At 39.4% G+C, this 18,827-nt stretch overlaps 1 protein-coding gene across 4 annotated transcripts in view; it reads right to left on the bottom strand.

Moving 5' to 3' along the window:
- The window catches only part of Bmpr1b (bone morphogenetic protein receptor type 1B), a 311,257-nt gene that overhangs the window by 125,194 nt on the left and 167,236 nt on the right, over positions 1-18,827 (bottom strand). For 3 of the 4 annotated variants that reach the window (XM_040751701.1, XM_040751702.1, XM_040751703.1), the window contains one exon: positions 3,950-4,044. The gene's annotated coding sequence lies outside the window, so the exon portion shown is untranslated. Of the gene's footprint in view, positions 1-3,949; positions 4,045-4,195; positions 4,275-18,827 lie in introns of those variants that run through there. The other variant, XM_040751704.1, reaches the window with a different exon arrangement.

Here is an 18,827-nt window from a genome sequence, read left to right as displayed (position 1 = left end):
GAAGCAGCTGCTGTTTCTTGACTTTTTGAAAGACTGACTTCCTTTCCTTTCGACATTTCTATTTTGAGAAGTGAATTCTTCTTTGGACTTAAATAGAGTATCACCTTTCGTGTTTGAGAATTCTTCAGCTATGCATGTGTGTTATTTCCTTAAGTCCCTGTCTCTGCAAGAGTAAATACAACTCAAGGAATGCCTTTACTGGGATCACTGGAAACAACTCCAAGCTGCAATCTTAATTTTCTGACTCCTGAGAACAGGCATACTCTCCCTGAAGCCTTCACTGGGCCTTTGAGAAATGAGACACTGTTCATGGGGAGAATCATTTACTGTATCACAGCATTCAATGCTACAAGAGCATTTTATTGATTATATTGACAGATTTGGTCAAAGTGAGGGCTATTTAAAAATGGATGTGCATAATAAATTTTATTTCCTCTTCTTATGGAATATTTGTTATATTATAGGCATCGGAAAGGTACATAAGGACAAATCTTTTTTTTGTTTGTTTGTTTTTATTTTATCATTTTTATTTTAATTTTAAATAGCTTGTTTTACCAGGACAAATCTTAAATCCCAGCCACAACTCCTTTAGTGTCATGGAAGATACAAACATATTAATCTGAGGTTCTGCAAGTGTTAGGACCAAGGTTGATCTGGAATCCCTAGAAAGGGATGTTGCCAATGATAGAAAGCCCTAGGAAAGGACTTTTAAGATGGAGTAGCAGCCCAAGCAATTCTTGAGAGATACCACACAGGGTAGACAATTAAAAAAATACAAGACTCATTGCTAGAACAAGATCAGGAAAGGAGAGATAGTCTCCTGGATAGCCAGAGGTGTAGGTAACATTCCAGAGGAATGGCAAAAGGTGAGCATAGAACCAAGTGTCAGCGAGGTCAGAAAAAAAACACAATTCAAGAATTCCTAGGGCAATGAAAAACCAGGATGGGAGGAGTCTTGCTGGATTGTGCTATGATGATCAGAGTGTGGACTAACCCATTCAAGGGCAGTATGGAGATAGATGTGCAATACAGTGAAACAAGGCTGGGAAAGTTAGGTCCGTTAACAAGTGTCTGTTAACATTCTGTGCTTACTCTATTATTGCTCTAGTAGATGCTTACTACGTGATGCAAAATGCTCCAGAGTTATATTTTTTCATTTTTTGTAACATGCCTATATAAAAATGGTTCTTAGAAACATGATAAGCAACCAATAGCACAATTGGTAAAATGCCAAAAATAATATTGAGAATGCTCACATTTTAAAATACCCAACTAGTTTTCAACACAAATAGAACCCATTTTGACATTATCAACGAGTATCATAATTCCTATTCTTTTCACCTAAACTGAAGGAAAAAAAAACCTCTCTGCCTTATTTTGGCCGCAGTGACCTATTTGTCCTATTTTCTCTCAGTAAAGATTTGATGTGGTACTTCAGAAACAAAGCTCTAAGAAAGAATAAAAAGACAAAACAATGATGCATTCATGCAATATGAAAAAAGCAGGATACTGTGAAAAAGAAATTACAATCTTCACCATATAACAAAGAAAAATACATTGACAGACTTTTGAGTTTCAATTTGCCTACTCTAGATCAACCACAATGCATTTATAAAATAATGTTAAAAATATGAGTGAAACCTATTTACAGGCTATAGGGCAAATGTTCAAGCAAATAAAATAAAACTGGACTTTAGGTATATAACAAGAATTGCATGTTAACGTGAACTTTGAGATCGCATATGGATTAGTTCTGTCTTAAAATTAAGAAAGTACTAGTAAACCGGGTCCCGATAGTGCAGACATTAAGACCAGCAATTGACAAATGACACCTCAAGAAGCTAAAAGGCTTCTGTGGGACAAAGGACACCATAATTAAAGCACAGAGGCAGCCTAGAGAATGGGAAAAATTGTTTACCAGCTATATCTCTGACAGAGGGCCAGTGCGTAAATTATACAAAAAAAAAAAAAAAGCTAAACACCATGATAATAGACAAACCAATTAAAACGCAGAGAGTTCTCAAAATAATAAACACAAACAACTGAGAACTACTTTAAAGATTCGTCATCCTAACCAATCAGGGAAATACAAAATAAAACAATTTGAGATTTCACCTTCCTCCAGTATGAATGGCTAAAAAAAAAACCACTAGGTGGAAGCAGGAAATGGGAAACTCATAATCACTCTTGGTGTCAAAACAAACTAGTACAGGGCAGAGATTCCTCAAAAAGTGAGGAAGACATCTGTCACATGCTTCAGACTCACCCCTCCTGGTGTGTTCCCAACAGACTTTGTAACCTGCGATAGAGATTTCTGCCGACCGATGTGCAGGATGCTTTAGTCACAGCAGGCAGAATGTAGAAACAGCATGCATGTCAAAAACTGATGATTCTGAAACTTTTTAAAAATTATGCATGCAAACAGGTGGTGGTAGCATATGCCTTTAATCCTACAACTCACTTGAGAAGCAGAGGCAGGCTGATCTCTGATTTGTAGGCCTGCCTGATCTGCAGAGCAAGTTCCAATATAGCCAGGGATATACAGAGATACCCTGTCTGGACAAACAAAGCCCAAATTATGCATGCGTTTTAAGGCATGGTGACTAACACCTACAATCTCCCCCAGGAAGCTGAAATGGAGACCGGTGTAGCATGGATAGCAAGTAGCAGGCCAGTCACGGCTACATACAAAGACCCAGTCTCAATAACACTCCCCCCAAATTACGTCAATCAAAGTGATTAATTTTGGCCTCATGTGAAGATGTTTCCATTTCAATTAGAGCTATTCTGGCTGCTGTTTTGATATGGTCCATCACATTTCAATATGAGTTGCTTTCTGTTTGATAGTGCTATGTAAATCTGTGCCACATATTAGCTCTTCCTTGTATCTCGACTGCACATCATTTAAATCCTATAGCAGTACAAATTTTGTTTTCGAGATAAATATATATAGCAACAGTACAGAAAACTCGCTGGAACTCAAGTCATCACCTGTAACCTAAATATCATGCAGGTATCAGCAGTTCCACAATGTAATAGAACAGACCAGTAACCTCCCACTGTATCCACTACATTGCTAGGCAACTTTCATGTACCTAATGCTGACTCTAAGCCACATACAGTAGATAAAATGTAAGTATACACACTCCAACAGAGTTCTCAGCAGGAAAGTTCACAGAGAAGTGGTTTCTGTGCTCTTTGGCATTGTTGCTTTTAGTATGATCGGAGATAAGCGTGACCAACCACAGCAATATGTACACACAGGGAAGCGTTGAACCCGCTACCTGCAGTAACAGGAAAACACCAATGGAATGCATAGCCAGAGATGCTGTCTGGTTTAATATGAAGAAGGAGAACACACTTCGTGAAAATCCAACAGCAAGTCATCTGGACAGGCAGGGACCTTCTCCTAGATGTTTGTCTTTGACACTTTGTGTAACAAAGACTATTCTTGTCACTCCAGGTTAGTCCATTCCAATAGTAAGCACTGTTTCAGTATACTGCCCAGGGAAGTTTTGCTTTGACAAAGAGACCCTGGGTTGCCCACATTCCAGGTTTCCACATTCTGATACTGTCTAGTAAGTACACACCTCTGCAAGTTGGCATGCATTCTCTATATTCCATCTTTAGACCACAAATCTTAACTAAGACTAATAATGCCTCATAGTATATAAAGTTAAATAGGAAGTTACCAACTGGCAGACTTCAGTCTGATAGACACGGGAGAGCATGAAATCAATGTTCAAGCGTGGCTGCCACCACCCACATTAAGAAGGTCCAGGCATTCTCAACAGGAGTACACAAGCCTACACTTCCTCCAAGAACATTCATTAAAGCAGGCAGCCCCTCCTCGCAGGCTGTCACAAGCCCCACAGCCCTTTGCCCACTGATGCAACGCAGCCGACTGGGAGACGGGTTTTAAACCAGCCTAAACTGGTTAATTACTTACCTCTTCACGTATGGCCCTGTTGCTCCTTTAACTTCTTGTTTCCTCTCTTGTCATAGCTCGGCGCTGAATGGTTGTGATTCAGCAGAAGTTTGAACCTGACAGAAAGAAAAATTTTTTCAGAACAAACATTACAAATTAAGGTTGCCTCCACTGTTGTCTTTCCCTGCCTGGCTCTGGGTGTGTGCGTGTTTCTCCTTGTCCCTCTGCAAGGCGGCTACGTAGTGGTCTATAAATATTGACCCTCACACTTGCTCAGAGCTCTCCTTGCTCATGGCACAGGTCTGTGTTACTGAACACCGCGGTTAATACTCCGGCGAGGTTCTCAGCTGCTAGGACAAAGCGGTGGGTTGGCTCACTACCCAGCAGCCCTGCGCTTGCCTGGAAATACCATTTCGCTGCCAGCTTTACAGATGCTACGGGCCTTTCCTGAGCCCCAAATCAGGCACAGAGGGGCAATTATGAGGCTTCTCTGAAGAAATACAGCTTGCCTCAAGCAGGTGGAGAGAAGAAGGACAGGAGGAGGGGAAGACAAAGGAAACAGTTTTTGTTCTGTCCCAACAACGCCATCTCAAACCTTTATAAAATTCCCACCTAAATGCCATTCACTTAAGCTTTGCAAAACTTGGCTATATACATATTATGACCTAAATTATAGAAATGCGGTTTTATAATTGTTTTAATATTGCCTCTTATTTAAAAAAAAAAGGCTGCAGGGAATGAGTAATTGGCCACAGAGAGATTTTTTTGACATATGTTCACTTGCAGAATGATAGAAATACATTGGAATGTATAATATTAAACAGATAAATTACGTATTTGGTGAAAGAAACTAAAGTGTAATCTAAACATTATGTGAATCAACATGCTACATGTTAGCGTGTAGATTTACAGTCCTGACAACTTGAATTATTTTTCTGTGACCTCTTAGATTAAGGATAAGCTATGCCATCCCAACATGTAGATTGTAGGCAACATAAATTTCTTATTATCTGCATTACATAATATTCACATTCTAAATGATTAGAAAATATATGATTCTTTGCCAATGGCAATCACTAGTTTTATTAAATTGTATCTCTTACTTGAATTACATATTAAGGAATCTTTGGAAATAATCTAGTCCAAGATGCTGGAGATCCACCCTGTCTCTGCGGTTAGTTTACTCCGGGTGATGTAGTAATATAGTAGCAGAGCCAAAACCAAAGCCACAGCCTTTCCTTCCTACTCAGATGCTAGGCAGCTTCTATCAGGACACTGATCCTCAAAACTCATCCTCAGCTTCACCTCCATGTGAAAACTTCCTGAAAGTCTTACCCACAGAAAAATATGCTCACAGTCAGGCATGCTGGCACACCCCTTTAATGCCAGCACTCAGTAGGCAGAGGAAGGCAGATCCCTCTAAGTCTGAGGCCAGCCTGGACTACACAGTGAGTTCTGGGACAGCTAGAGCTACCAACTGAGATCAAAATTCATAGGCACAAAATTAGTGTGAAAAAGAAAATCTGTTATGAGTAGAATCCCTAAAATTGTTACATACAATTAAGTTTCAAACAACTGAAATCAAATCTCCCATGCTTAATTCGTTAATTAATATTTTCACTAAGTTAAGTCATTGCTGGGAGAGGCACATAGCTAGATACTGAAGAGGCAACAGCCCTACTCTCAAAGACTTTATAATCTAAATTTGAGGAGTGGTTACTTGTTTAATGGTGCATTAGCTTGACAGTGAAGACAGGAGGAGGACACTGAGGAAACAGGAACAAGCAGAATCCCTGTTAGCATTCCCTACAAGAGCTTGTCATGTGATACTCCGGACAAAGCGACTGAGGCACAGACAGGACAAGGTAAAGAGAGTCAAGAAGGGACAGCACACACGTGCACCTGCACACAGCACTTTCTGGCTGGGGTACAAGCAGGTAAGACACAGTGTTTAGGGGCAAATGCAGTAGAGGAAAGTGTGAGCTCCGAAAGTCATGTTAACAAACTTGGGACTTCTGTTTAGGGTAGGCTATTACTTCAGATGTTCTACACACGTGCATGTGTGCACACACACACACACGAATTTTGAAAATTATGTAATCCTAATGTAATCAACAACCTTTTATCTTTAATTTTTTACCAGTAAAAATATGAGTACTTGCCAAGAACTGATTTTCTACTCCTCAAGAAACAATGACGTTTTAAAAATAAAATTCAGCAACAATACATACTCAATCCATTGTAGTTGAAACCAACCATTATCTATGTAGAAATAAAAAGATAGACATCCATTTAACAAGAAAAATTTTTGTTTTATATTTTATTGACCTCTAACCATCTCAATTATTCATAGAATTTTGCAAAATACACATAACAAAACATTTTTTAATTTCATAGATCTCTTCAATAAAATTTAATGTATAACATTCTTAGTTATTAAATATCCCATGACTGTGGTGCATACACCATGACACCATAGTGTGATTTAGGATAGTTGAGGGTCTGTGTTTCCTTTGCAAAAGAAATGGTGCCATTAATAAAGCATTGCTCTTAGCAAGATCAATGCTGCCAGGGTAGAAGTAGATGTTGAGAAGGTGGACACTCCAGTGAAACTCGCCATTCAGCTGCTAAAAAGAACTAGTGTTAAAAGGCTCTTCAGCATGTGATTGCAGCTGCATGACATTTGGGAACAGGAAACAGTTCCTCGAGTTACAGGCTTTAGGGGTGGAGGGACAAAAGGCACCAAGGAAGCATGAGCACTTGGAGTGATATAATGGCAGCATGATGTCATGCATGTGACAAATATGCAGAATTTTTCAACACAAACGATGAAGCCCTGGGCTGGAGAGATGCCTCGGCCCTTGCTATTCTTGCAGATGACCAGACTTTGGTTCACAAAACCCATTTCTGTTAGCTTACAATCACCTCTGACTCTAGCTCCAGAGGGACCCAGCACTGATGGCCTCTGGAATTATTAGGACTCATGTGCACATACCCACATATAGATACATACATATAATTTTAAGTGTTTTTCAATTAATTATGTAAATACAAACAGGCAGAAACCTCTTCCCTGTCTTCTTGAAGTATGTGGCCTAGAGGTGATATTGTTTAGTGAGTAATCTTTGTCTACCAGGGGATTTGGAAGTAACCTAACATTGAAAGCAGACCTGAATGATTTTGGTGTATTTATGATAAACAAAATAAAGCTAAGTTATTAAGTGGGAGAAGTCACATAACAAATCAATTATAAGGGATTGAACCTCAGCCTATTACTGGACTACAGTAGTACATACCACCTTGATATCACTTGTTTAAGAATAGATGCCACGCTGGATAGAAGAAGCAAGGGACCTGCCAGGAAGCACCAAATGAGCCTAATGAACTTCTCTCAGAAAACTCAATTTTAATATTGAGTACTGAAAGGTGGCACGAAGAAGGGACTAGCAAATTAGAGGGTGGCACGGAAGAACACAAATGCCTTCTCTCCCACTTGGCAAATGGGTAAAGAGCCTCTGAAAAGTCAAGGCTGGCTCTTCTTTGGACATCTAGGTCTCTGCCAAGCTAGGTTACAGGAAAAGGAGCAAGTCCACACGAGGGTTCTGGGAAAAGAGGCTAGATGTAGTTTTAAACACAATGAACTTGACATGTGTTGAATCCTAGTGAACATGTTTAGTAGATGTTCAAGTACGCTGGTCTACGATAGGCAAACATCTGCTCTTGTGCAATGCAAGCACATTTTGCATACAGTATCCATCAGAAGCAATGTAACTTACTTAAAAGGCCACCCAGATCATATATTCATCGTCTGATGAATACCTGACTGTTTCCTCATTTTACTCAGGAGAAACAATGGTCTATAAATCTGTTCTCTCCGTCAGTGTGCCTTAGACAGTAGCAACTACAACATCTATCTTTGCTGCAACTTACTTACCCTCTGGTTCTCTTTACACACATTTCCCTTGATTCAATGCCCATTGATAAGCTTCTATTTGCATTCACCTTTTTGTGTATTGTTCCTAGGGGCACCTTCTCTGAAAAGTCCATTGCTGCAATACTCCCTAAAACAGGAAACTTCCTTCTCTACCCAGTAAAAAGCAACTCCAATAACAGCATAGGTTTCAAGTTTGTAAACTGAGTCCTGAATATAATAAATGCATAGGATTTGTTGAACACATGGCTGAAAAAGACAGCAGCCAGCTGCATGCAAACAGTCATGAGATCTCTCTGTGTCACCAAGTATAATGAGAGTCAGCCAAAATTGGTATCTTAAGAATCTGCCAAGAGAGGGACATCTATACACATTAAAAACCCAAGAATGAGGAAGGGGCACATGATTAGAGTAATAAGGAGGATAAGGCCAGCAATACCAAGTACTCTGAAAAAAATCCAGCATGGCAGGAACTGAAGAGAGCTCATCACAGGAAGCTGAGAGGTTCACAGCACTGAAGTCACTAGTATGTGCAACGTAAAAGCATCAGCATGCTACATGAACTTATTTTTGTGAAGAACTCATAAAAGAGAAATCATTGGAGCTCAAGTTTTCCCAGGGATGGGAGGTCAGCATGCAAAATTAGACAAGAGAAAAATCATGTGGCCTTCCCCACATGAAGAAGGAGAAAGACTGGGCGATGTTTTAATACAGCAAACAAGCAGAACTTCCTACAGGGGAGGTGTCAAGTCTGTGGTGGCTTCTCAAGGTGGATGGTGAGCTGCACACATACATGCCTTTGCTCCTTCATTATTAAACTGTGATTGCCATAGTGTGAGAGTCTTTGAGATAATTTTAGAATAGTGTCTCATTATACAGATATGCCAAAGTTTATATACCCACTCCTTAGCTAATGGACTTTTGAGCGGGATTCCATTTGGGCACAATTATGAAAAAGGATTCAGGTTCATTTTTTCTCGAAATGAATTTTTCATTAATACTTGGTAAATAACAATGAGTGAAAATGTTTTAACATTGGCCCAGAGGCTACACCTTAATCCACTGCTTTTTCAGCCAGTCCACAATTACCAGCCTGCTTCTCTGGCAATGGTCCGACCACTCAGTCCATGGCCTGGTGGGAATTCTGTCCTCACAGGCATTGGCTCTGTCCATGGCCTGGTGGGAATTCTGTCCTCACAGGCATTGGCTCTGTCCATGGCCTGGTGGGAATTCTGTCCTCACAGGCATTGGCTCTGTCCATGGCCTGGTGGGAATTCTGTCCTCACAGGCATTGGCTCTGTCCATGGCCTGGTGGGAACTCTGTCCTCACAGGCATTGGCTCTGTCCATGGCCTGGTGGGAACTCTGTCCTCACAGGCATTGGCTCTGTCCATGGCCTGGTGGGAATTCTGTCCTCACAGGCATTGGCTCTGTCCATGGCCTGGTGGGAATTCTGTCCTCACAGGCATTGGCTCTGTCCATGGCCTGGTGGGAATTCTGTCCTCACAGGCATTGGCTCTGTCCATGGCCTGGTGGGAATTCTGTCCTCACAGGCATTGGCTCTGTCCATGGCCTGGTGGGAATTCTGTCCTCACAGGCATTGGCTCTGTCCATGGCCTGGTGGGAATTCTGTCCTCACAGGCATTGGCTCTGTCCATGGCCTGGTGGGAACTCTGTCCTCACAGGCATTGGCTCTGTCCATGGCCTGGTGGGAATTCTGTCCTCACAGGCATTGGCTCTGTCCATGGCCTGGTGGGAATTCTGTCCTCACAGGCATTGGCTCTGTCCATGGCCTGGTGGGAATTCTGTCCTCACAGGCATTGGCTCTGTCCATGGCCTGGTGGGAATTCTGTCCTCACAGGCATTGGCTCTGTCCATGGCCTGGTGGGAACTCTGTCCTCACAGGCATTGGCTCTGTTGCTACTGCTTAAGGCAGCTTTAACTAAATCCTTATGATTCTATTTATAAATAAAACTCGAGAGTCAAAGGCTGGGGTGAAAACCTGCTGGCTCACAGAGATTGAACCTTCTCTCCTTGCTGGCATCTCCCAAAAAGCAAGTCTCCCTGTTCCACCAAACAGCAACAACAACAAAATCTGTGCCAGCTCAAATTCCTCCATTCTCCTTCTGGTGTTTATCCTTTCTAGGTGCCCTCTGATGCTCTATGATTTTCTGTTAACTAGTTGCTAACTCAGTCTCGTAAGCCAAGCCTAATCATATTTAATTAATGCAAATACAAACTCCAGATTCACAGTGTGATCAAATATCCCCCAACATGAAAATGCTTGGGAAAAAATCATTTTATGTTCTAACATTCAAAAAAATACATCAATTTGTTTTCTGAATAGGCTGTATCATTTTACAGCATGACCAGCAAATATATAGAAGTTTGAATTTCTCTACCCCCTACAAACATCTGTAATTATCTCAGTTTTCATAGTGAAACTGTTACATTTGAAGTCCAATCTCATTGTCATTTCTATAGTGGAATGATAACTGAGCATCTTTTTACGCTAGAAATCCACACATTTCAGGAAATAAAGACCAAACAAGTGTATTTTTGTTGCTCAACAAATCTGACCTTGCATAGATATTACCACTCAACTTGTTAACTAAATAAGACACATCAGAGATTCAATAATTAGAATTTTATTTATGTATCACTGTGCATTTTTAAACTAAATTTAAATTCATCCACAGTTGCAATGTACTATTTTATAAAAACAAAAGGGAATCTAATCTTACTCAAAAATGTCATATGCTACTAAAAAATTTTAATAGAAAAATCTGTGATAAAGATGTTTTTTCTTTATTTGCAAGTTATTTCTTTTACAATAAAGGTAATGTTAGGAAACAGGTACCATACTCTTATTATACTAAAGCTTAAATGTAATGTTTCCTTGAAGGTAGAGGCTAAAAAATAAAAAAGCTAAACTGTGCATAATGTTGCCAAACTTAATGAGATACGAACAATACAAAGTTTTCTACCCTGTATGGGAATGAAACATATCTCAGGGGCAAACAGAACATCAATAATCTAAGCCTGTACTCATTTTACACCTGAGGGAGTTTGTGACTTTCAATATAAATGACAGGAAGAAGAAAACGCACAATACACCTAGTTAAAAGTAAGCTATGGACTGTGTTCTCCCTTTTCTTTCCTTGGGGGACCTATTATTAGTCATATCATATACACAGTGACTTACCTTTAACTCTAAGGTTCTTTGTTCTCAAGTAATGAATACTTCATGCTCCCAGGACCCCACAGGAAAATCACACGTAAGTCTCCTAACCTTTGCTGATGCCCTTTATTTGAGCACTTATCCATTATGGGTTTTAGAAATATTGTCTGCCCGATTTGTAAATAGGTCATTTGTTCTTTTCAACTGGAACGATGTCATACATAAAAGGAAATGAAAGGATATCCCAAATATGCAAGCCATAGCAAAGAATGTGTGCCCTTTTTAACTTTCATTTGACAGTGGACCAAACTAATGCCAAACCAAAATAAAGCACCTTGCCATCAAAAAGTAGAAAATGTTCTAAATTCTACAGTGAAGAGAAGAAACTTAGCCAGAACCAAAACATTTGCTCAACTGCACTGAGTTCAGCAAATCTGTAGCAATAAAGGAATCAGGAACTTTGCTATTGTCAAGTTAGACTTGTTGCTACTCGACTACGGTGCCAATTTATTTTCTTGCTTATTAATCATACCTAAGTGTCAAGCTGACATAATCTTCTGGATTTCATACATGAATTTACAGAATAAAAAGGACTATTAAGGAGGATAATCTCAAAAAAGTATTGTTTAACATCACAAATATTTATCTGATTATATAATTTTTTTTAGTTTTACGAGACAGGGTTTCTCTGTATTGTTTTGGAGTCTGTCGGTCCAGCCTGGCCTCGAAATCACAGAGATCCACCTGCCTCTGCCTCCTGAGTGCTGGGATTAAAGGCGTGCGCCACCACTGCCTGGCCTGATTATATAATTTCAAGCAGTTCCTATTCTAAAGATTTGTAATTTATTAAGCTAATAACATAAAGTAGGCATTTCATAGCAAATTATTAAGATTATTCTACACTAATTTACCATTGTCTACAACCACTGCAGAGTAGAAATTAGGCCCATGTGACAATAAGGCTGTAGGAGGCCTTTAAGGGTCCAGATGGTGATTGTAACCTGGACTGTTGGGAAGCTGATTCTTTTTGTAATAAAGGTACAGCTCAACTCTTGGTATTTCTGTCTTCAATATTTATTTCTATTATTTTTAACTTTGTGTGTATGTGAGAGTATGTGTGAGAGAGAGAAAAGTATATGTGTGTGTGTGTGTGTGTGTGTGTGTGCATGCCAGTGGAAACAAAAGCATTAGACCCCCTAAAACTTGAACTTTGGGTGGTTGTGAGTTACCCTACATGGATGCAGGAAACTGAGCTCAGGTCCTCTACCGAAGCAGGATGCATTCTTAACCACCGAGCCATCCTTCCAAACCTGCTGTCTGTTTCTTTAGAAATGACTCATTCGGAGATCCTCTCATATATCTACACATGCTCATCATTAGAACTGTTGCATTAATCTCTTTTGTCTTTATTTATCCTTTCATGTATCCATACATACTCATCGTTAGAAATACACCATTAATCTGTTTTGTCTGTATTTTTTATTTAAAATTTTTGATTATGTTCTTTCCCCTCCCCCAACTACTTCCAGATATTTTTCACCTCCTTAATGTCCATTGCCTTAATGGAGTATTTATTTGTAGAAAATAAAACCATGCACTTTGTATGGAACTGCAACCAAATGCAGGGGAAGCACAGGTATCCTTTTCTACAGCAGGAATGGAATGTCACAGAGGTCACCCTGAAGCCACCCACAGAAAAGGATCCCTAACAGTTCAAGGTGAGCAACAATGCTGAGGTCTTCCCTAAGCCCAGCTGGCCCTTCTTCCTCCAGACAGGAGGGAGCAAAGACAGCAGCTCAGAGGATAAGGCCCATCTAACCAAGTTTATGCTGATTTTTAAAAATATATTTATTAATCATCTGGCAGTACCACATAAAAATATCACTGGATGATTAAGTTCAACTCGGCAGTGAAAATAACAGTGTAAATTAAGCCTAGTAATTTATGAACAAAATAAAACAAAAAAAAAACAGTGCTTGTTTGTTTTACTACTTCATAATAACTATGCTTCCATTTTGGGAGATTGAAAACTGCAAAACTGAGAATCAGCTTTCTCTATTCAAAAATACATTTCAAGAAAATGAAAAGTCAGGGAAAACAAGAGAGAAAACCAATTTTAATAGGAAAAGAATGAGCCACCCTTTACTCTTTTTGGTTCATATACAAAGGTAGTTTTTTTTTTTTAATTAGGGGTCCTAGTGGAGAGAAGCTGAAACTGTCTTGTGTGTAGTTGGGAGTGATGGACAAATAATGAAAAGACTAGAGATGGAGGCCATGTGTCATATATAGATCTCTGCTACATTAGAGCTGGAGACTTGTATAATACTGTTGTGTATAATGCATTCGCAAGAACCAATAAGGTTATGAGGCAAGTCAAAGTGGTCCTTTCAGTTTTCAAGGCATTCTGAGATAATTTTGGAAGTGATAATGATGTCATAGAAGTACAGTTATATGATGGAGAAATACACTCCAGCCTTTTCCCTGATCTGGTTTGTTTAATCATGAGGACCAGCCTTATTCAACAAGAACAGTGCTGACACTTGGCTGAAGGCAGATGGCTACAGTAACACATATGAGAATGAAGATCATGATTATACTTACTTTTCCACGGCCCCAACCAGCAACAAAAATCATGCTAATTAATAGCACATCTTACAATTATTTAGCCCGTTCACATTTTGTTTGATAGTAAAGGCCTTTTATGTTCCATAACTGAATAAAATAGTTATTTTGTATAAATGCTTATATTTAGGAAAGCAAACAAACTGCTTCTCAGACTTGACATTTTATATGAGAGAATATTTCCAAGTACAGCAACCTCATAACGTGATTTTGGCTAAGGAATAATAACTTTTCGGTTACTGGAGCCCCAAGTGGTGTAAAATTCTATTAACTCACAACTACATAGCTGTTTATGTGTTTAAGAGGTGTAGTCCCCCTATATCACTTCACTTTGTGTTCAGAACAATCATAGATGCATGTATATATACACCATACAAAGACACTGAAGTTCAAAGATTGAGGCAAGCCAATAAATCATGTTGTCAAAGACTAAGACAATCTCAACTCAAGCCATCTCACAAAACTTATGGCCCGTATGTATCTTCTAGTGTAGGAAAATGTTTTTTCCTGTGATATTAATTATTGGGGGGCAAAACAAATTCTTCCACTTTGGAGCACACTGAGTTTGAAATTGACAACACACGGGATCATATATTCACCATCCCCCGTTTTCAATGAGAAACCATATAGGCAAAAGTCAGGCTTCACTTTCATGAAATCTTAACAACAGGAATGCCTCCGGTCCAGTCCCCCTGTCACCACTGGACGTTTCCCTTCATTGGTCTCCCGATCTGTCACTAAGCCTCCTCTTGCTGACAAAGGGTCAGACTTCTCGGCAGGAAATGTGATCTCACATGGGCTCTACACTCTCTGCTTCTTTTCCTGTGCGCCCACACTAAAATCCCATGTTACACCCCGGCACTCCACACTAAAATCCCATGTTACACATCGTATAAAGTTATGCATACAACACTTCTAAGTTTTGAAGCAGGAAACCAACTGCTAAGGTAGTTCTAACAGGTATGTAAATGTCCAAAGCAATACAACTCTACCTATGAAACTGACAAAGCATCTTTATAGAGAAGTTTAAGTATTTACGTGCCCAAAGAAGGCTGCCCTTTTGGAGAGAAGACGATAGAATAACAAAGTTCAAGGAACAATGTTGACAGTCATCATGAGGCGTATGAGCAATCAATAACAATTAAAAGCTGCATTTTAGAACACATCTCAGGTGTTACCGGAAAAGTCATTTGTCTGAATAGCAGTTATTGAAAAGTTTATCAAAATCAGTAAATAATGCATAAAAAGTCCCAAGGGAGTAATGAAAACTGTATTCAGATGACAAGTTGCCTATCAGTCAGAGGCCAGCACTCAGACTCATTGTCTCCAATACTGTTTTCATAATTTCCTAAGAGGACATAACATCACACTTCACTCTTTGGCTTAGGAAACCCTGTTTATTACACTCTACAACTAAAGACTACTTTGACTTACTTATACTCCCAACAAAAACATTTTTGCAATCTTAATTACCACTTCTAATGCTTCTTTTTTAATTTTTTATTAGTGCCCTGAGAACTCTTACATTGTATTTTAATCTTAGTCAACCTCCCCCAACTCCTCCCAAGCCTTCCAACCCTGAGATGTGTGTCCTCTCTTATTTTCTTTAGAGCCATCAAGGATAAGTTGTGTTCAGCACATATTCCTGGAAGTAAGGCCTTAGCTGGCGTGTAGTCAAGTGATAGGCCCTAAGAAAACGTTTGTATTTACTGGATGCTTTCATTCATTCCGGGCTGGGTACTGGTGGCGGGGCCACACAGATATGTTCTTCTGACTTCAGTGAATTTAGTGAGGAAGTCAGGCAATAAGCTAAGCCCAACAACCACTATAATACAAGCAAAGGTAGCACAGAAAAGATCCAAGTGCTGGAGACAGAGCTCAGGGGTGAGTTTTTGGAAGAGAAACTGATTATCTGGGTTCTGAAAATAGTGTCAGTTAACCAGAAATCCGGGGAAACTTTCAAATATTAAACATGTTGCTGGTGATGGGAAGGCTCAGATGTGGCCACTGGAGAGAAAAAAACTCTGGAGGTAGTAATTATTGCAGGCGTGATCATCGCCCTCAGGCTTCCAGTAATGGAGTAACCATATATTCCAGATTTTATTCCTCTTTGCCTGTGCACATTTCCATTCGTTTTATATTCTAGATCTGTGACATTAACAGTATGATCATTACAGCTTTTGGGAGGAGTGAAAATATAATTATGCAGGTTACCACTATTGCTTCTATATGGCACTTATATTCACCATTTCAGAAGTATTATTGGCAACAGGCTTCCCTTTAAGACCTCAGAAAATGACAATGAGCAAGTTGTCTTGCTGGGTCTGGGTATGGATCCTTGGAGCTGGAACTTGCAGGTCATTGGCTTCTTATGTAAATGACTTCTCCCCGAATAAAATTCACCGGTATTTAGCCAAGTGCCATTATCTTAATCTGTGCCCCTACACATAACTGCAAGGGTGAATCTGCCACTGTGGGTCAGGTATATCAAGTACAGGTCACATTCCAAGAAAAAAACCTGCTTTCACTACTGCAAGTTTTCAGTGCTACAACTCCTAGATCTCCTATAATTATGATAAAATACATAACTACTTAAGGGAACTTAATAAAAAATTCACACACCCAATGCAAGACTATGATACTCCTTAAGTTACCCACCTAAAACACTTTTTATTCAAATTACCTATAAGCTTGAAGATAATTCAAAAATCTTAAAAATCAGTTTGTAATTAATAAACAAACCATACCAATGATTCACTAGTATTCATGTTACATTCACTAATTCCTACTTTTCACATTAGGTCACGGTGCACGAACTATTGAGGCAAGCTGGATCCATGACCTGCACTAAACAATTAAGCTAAATACTAACTTACTGCACTAGATCATCCATCACTCCTAGTTTAGAATGTATAAAAAGATATAACTGATAACCTTGGTTTCATTAGAGACACTGATTCATTTCTGTGATGGCTGAATTCTCATTGTCAGTAGCCATACCAATAGCCGTACCAATAGCCAAGATATATTATTATACCAACTTCTTTGGTATAATAATTACTGTGAACTCAGATGATTTACCCGGCTTTCTGATATTTTTTGTCACTTTTAATTCGATTTAAAGGGCTGCACAGGACATGGTCCCTTAGAAGCTCAGAGAAGCTATTTGTGCACATTTCACAAGTGTAGCCATTTTCTGGATCTTGGATCTTAAATGCTGTTGTGTTTCTGGCTCTCTCTCAGAAGCAAGCTGGGTGATGCTATTGCAGAAACTGGAGAGGGATCCAGGGCAATAAGATTCATTGAAAGGGCCCAGCCTGTGCAGACTAAACATCTAAAATGGCCCCAAATTTGCCAAAGCACACGTAGCCCACAGACCCCTAGGGATAGAAAACCAGCTAGGCTGGCGTGGCCAAGAATAAAGAAAGGCAGGCAGTTACAACCCCATCAACTAAATGAAGTTTTTGTGACTTGTATTCATGAAATTCAGCCACATGCCTATTGATACTTTACAAGATTAATTTTAGGAATCACTAGGACCTACCACAAAATAGCAATGCATATGTAGATTTTTAGGAAGAGAAATGATTTCTCTTATTGTGAGTGACATTTCCCCTCTTTCTAAGTTATTTTTGAGTAGCTAGCCAAATAAAATTATTACCATTCATAAATGCTGTGTGGCTAAGAACTCAATATAACTTAAAACATGTGCCACACACAAGCATTAGTTTGGCTTTGGCAAAAGAAAAACATAGAAGTTTAGGATAACATTTGATGCTATAAATAGAAATTGAATGTGTAAACAAGACTCGATTGTGAAAAGCAAATATTCAAGAGTTTTTCTCTTAACACAAAATTAAATCATCATTCTACCAACTTTAGCTAATTTCTACAGTGGATATAAAGAAGCATGGCAGTTTTTTTTATATTACTATTCTTTGTGAATTTCATTTAATGTATTTTGATCATATCTATTCCTCTCTCCTAATTCCTTCCAGATCAACCCCTACCTTTCATAACCACCCAACTTTATTTCTCATTTTTAAGCCTATTTCACTGTGGCAGATTCTTTAAAAGATAACTGAAATGATCTCTCCACGAAGAACATTCTTACAGCATGTCTTACAGGCTCCTCCCACAGCTGGTGATGAGGGGGCAGTCAGTTCCTTCTCATTCAATCTGGGAATTTATTACCATGGCAAGTGTGACATTCGATGATGACTTCCAGGGCTAGAACATAAAAGTTGATTGATGTCACACCTTACTCAACAGAATGCAGCTCTGGAAAGTCTTAGCTACCATCTGAACAGCACCCCACCCCAAAGGATGCGATGCCATTACAAAGACCCAACTACCAAAGTACAGAACACAGTAACTACCAAGAGTCACAGCATGACTGGACAGCTCCCTGCTGCTCCAAGGCCTGCTTCTGCCTCCAAACTATGTCACTAGAAGGTGAAGTAGTTTTTCGAGTGGAAGAAAATATAGTTATAAGTGCACCCCAGTGACATGTGAAACAGAATGTGGACCTGGTGGCCTCTAGGTGGTCAGCTGAGGAGACGTCCAGGCAGAATCTGAGAGGGCCTGGCTTCTTTCAGTTAGGTTGTGGATAGATCTGGGTAAGTTTATAGAAAATAAAAAACAAGCAGTGGAGTTTTCAGCAAAACTTAGAGGAACTATTTAAAATGAAGATAGTGTCTATCTGCATCCTCTATCGTACCAGAGATGAAAATGACAGCACGTACCAAGACTAGACGGAGCTAGACACTGACAGAATTCAAAGGTGAGACGGTAACTAAAATAGTGCTTATTACACTTTGGAATATGAGAGCTGAGACCCAGGTGCTGAAATGAAGTTAAAAGGGTTTCCTATGGTTCTTAAAACACACTAGAGCTGACTCTCTCTACTAAACAGTGATACTCAGAATCCTAAGGCGCTGCTAATTCAGCATCCTCCCAGCAAATAATCTCTGATAAAGAAGTAATTACCTCTCAGTTGGGGGGGTTGTAGTTTCTGCTAATACACTGGGTTGTTAATATGGTGGTTTTTTAAAATTGATATATAAGAAACCCTAAAGATTGTTACAGAATCATATTGTTTGGAAGTAAAAGACAAAAGAAGAAATGGAGTCATCAGAGCTAAACACAGGCCACACCTTCTGGGAA

The sequence above is a fragment of the Mesocricetus auratus genome, unplaced genomic scaffold, assembly GCF_017639785.1.
Source record: "Mesocricetus auratus isolate SY011 unplaced genomic scaffold, BCM_Maur_2.0 Super-Scaffold_100009, whole genome shotgun sequence".
Taxonomy (NCBI): Eukaryota; Metazoa; Chordata; class Mammalia; order Rodentia; family Cricetidae; genus Mesocricetus; species Mesocricetus auratus.
Note: the sequence above shows the minus strand (reverse complement) of the source record. Positions and strands in the feature narration are given on the sequence as shown.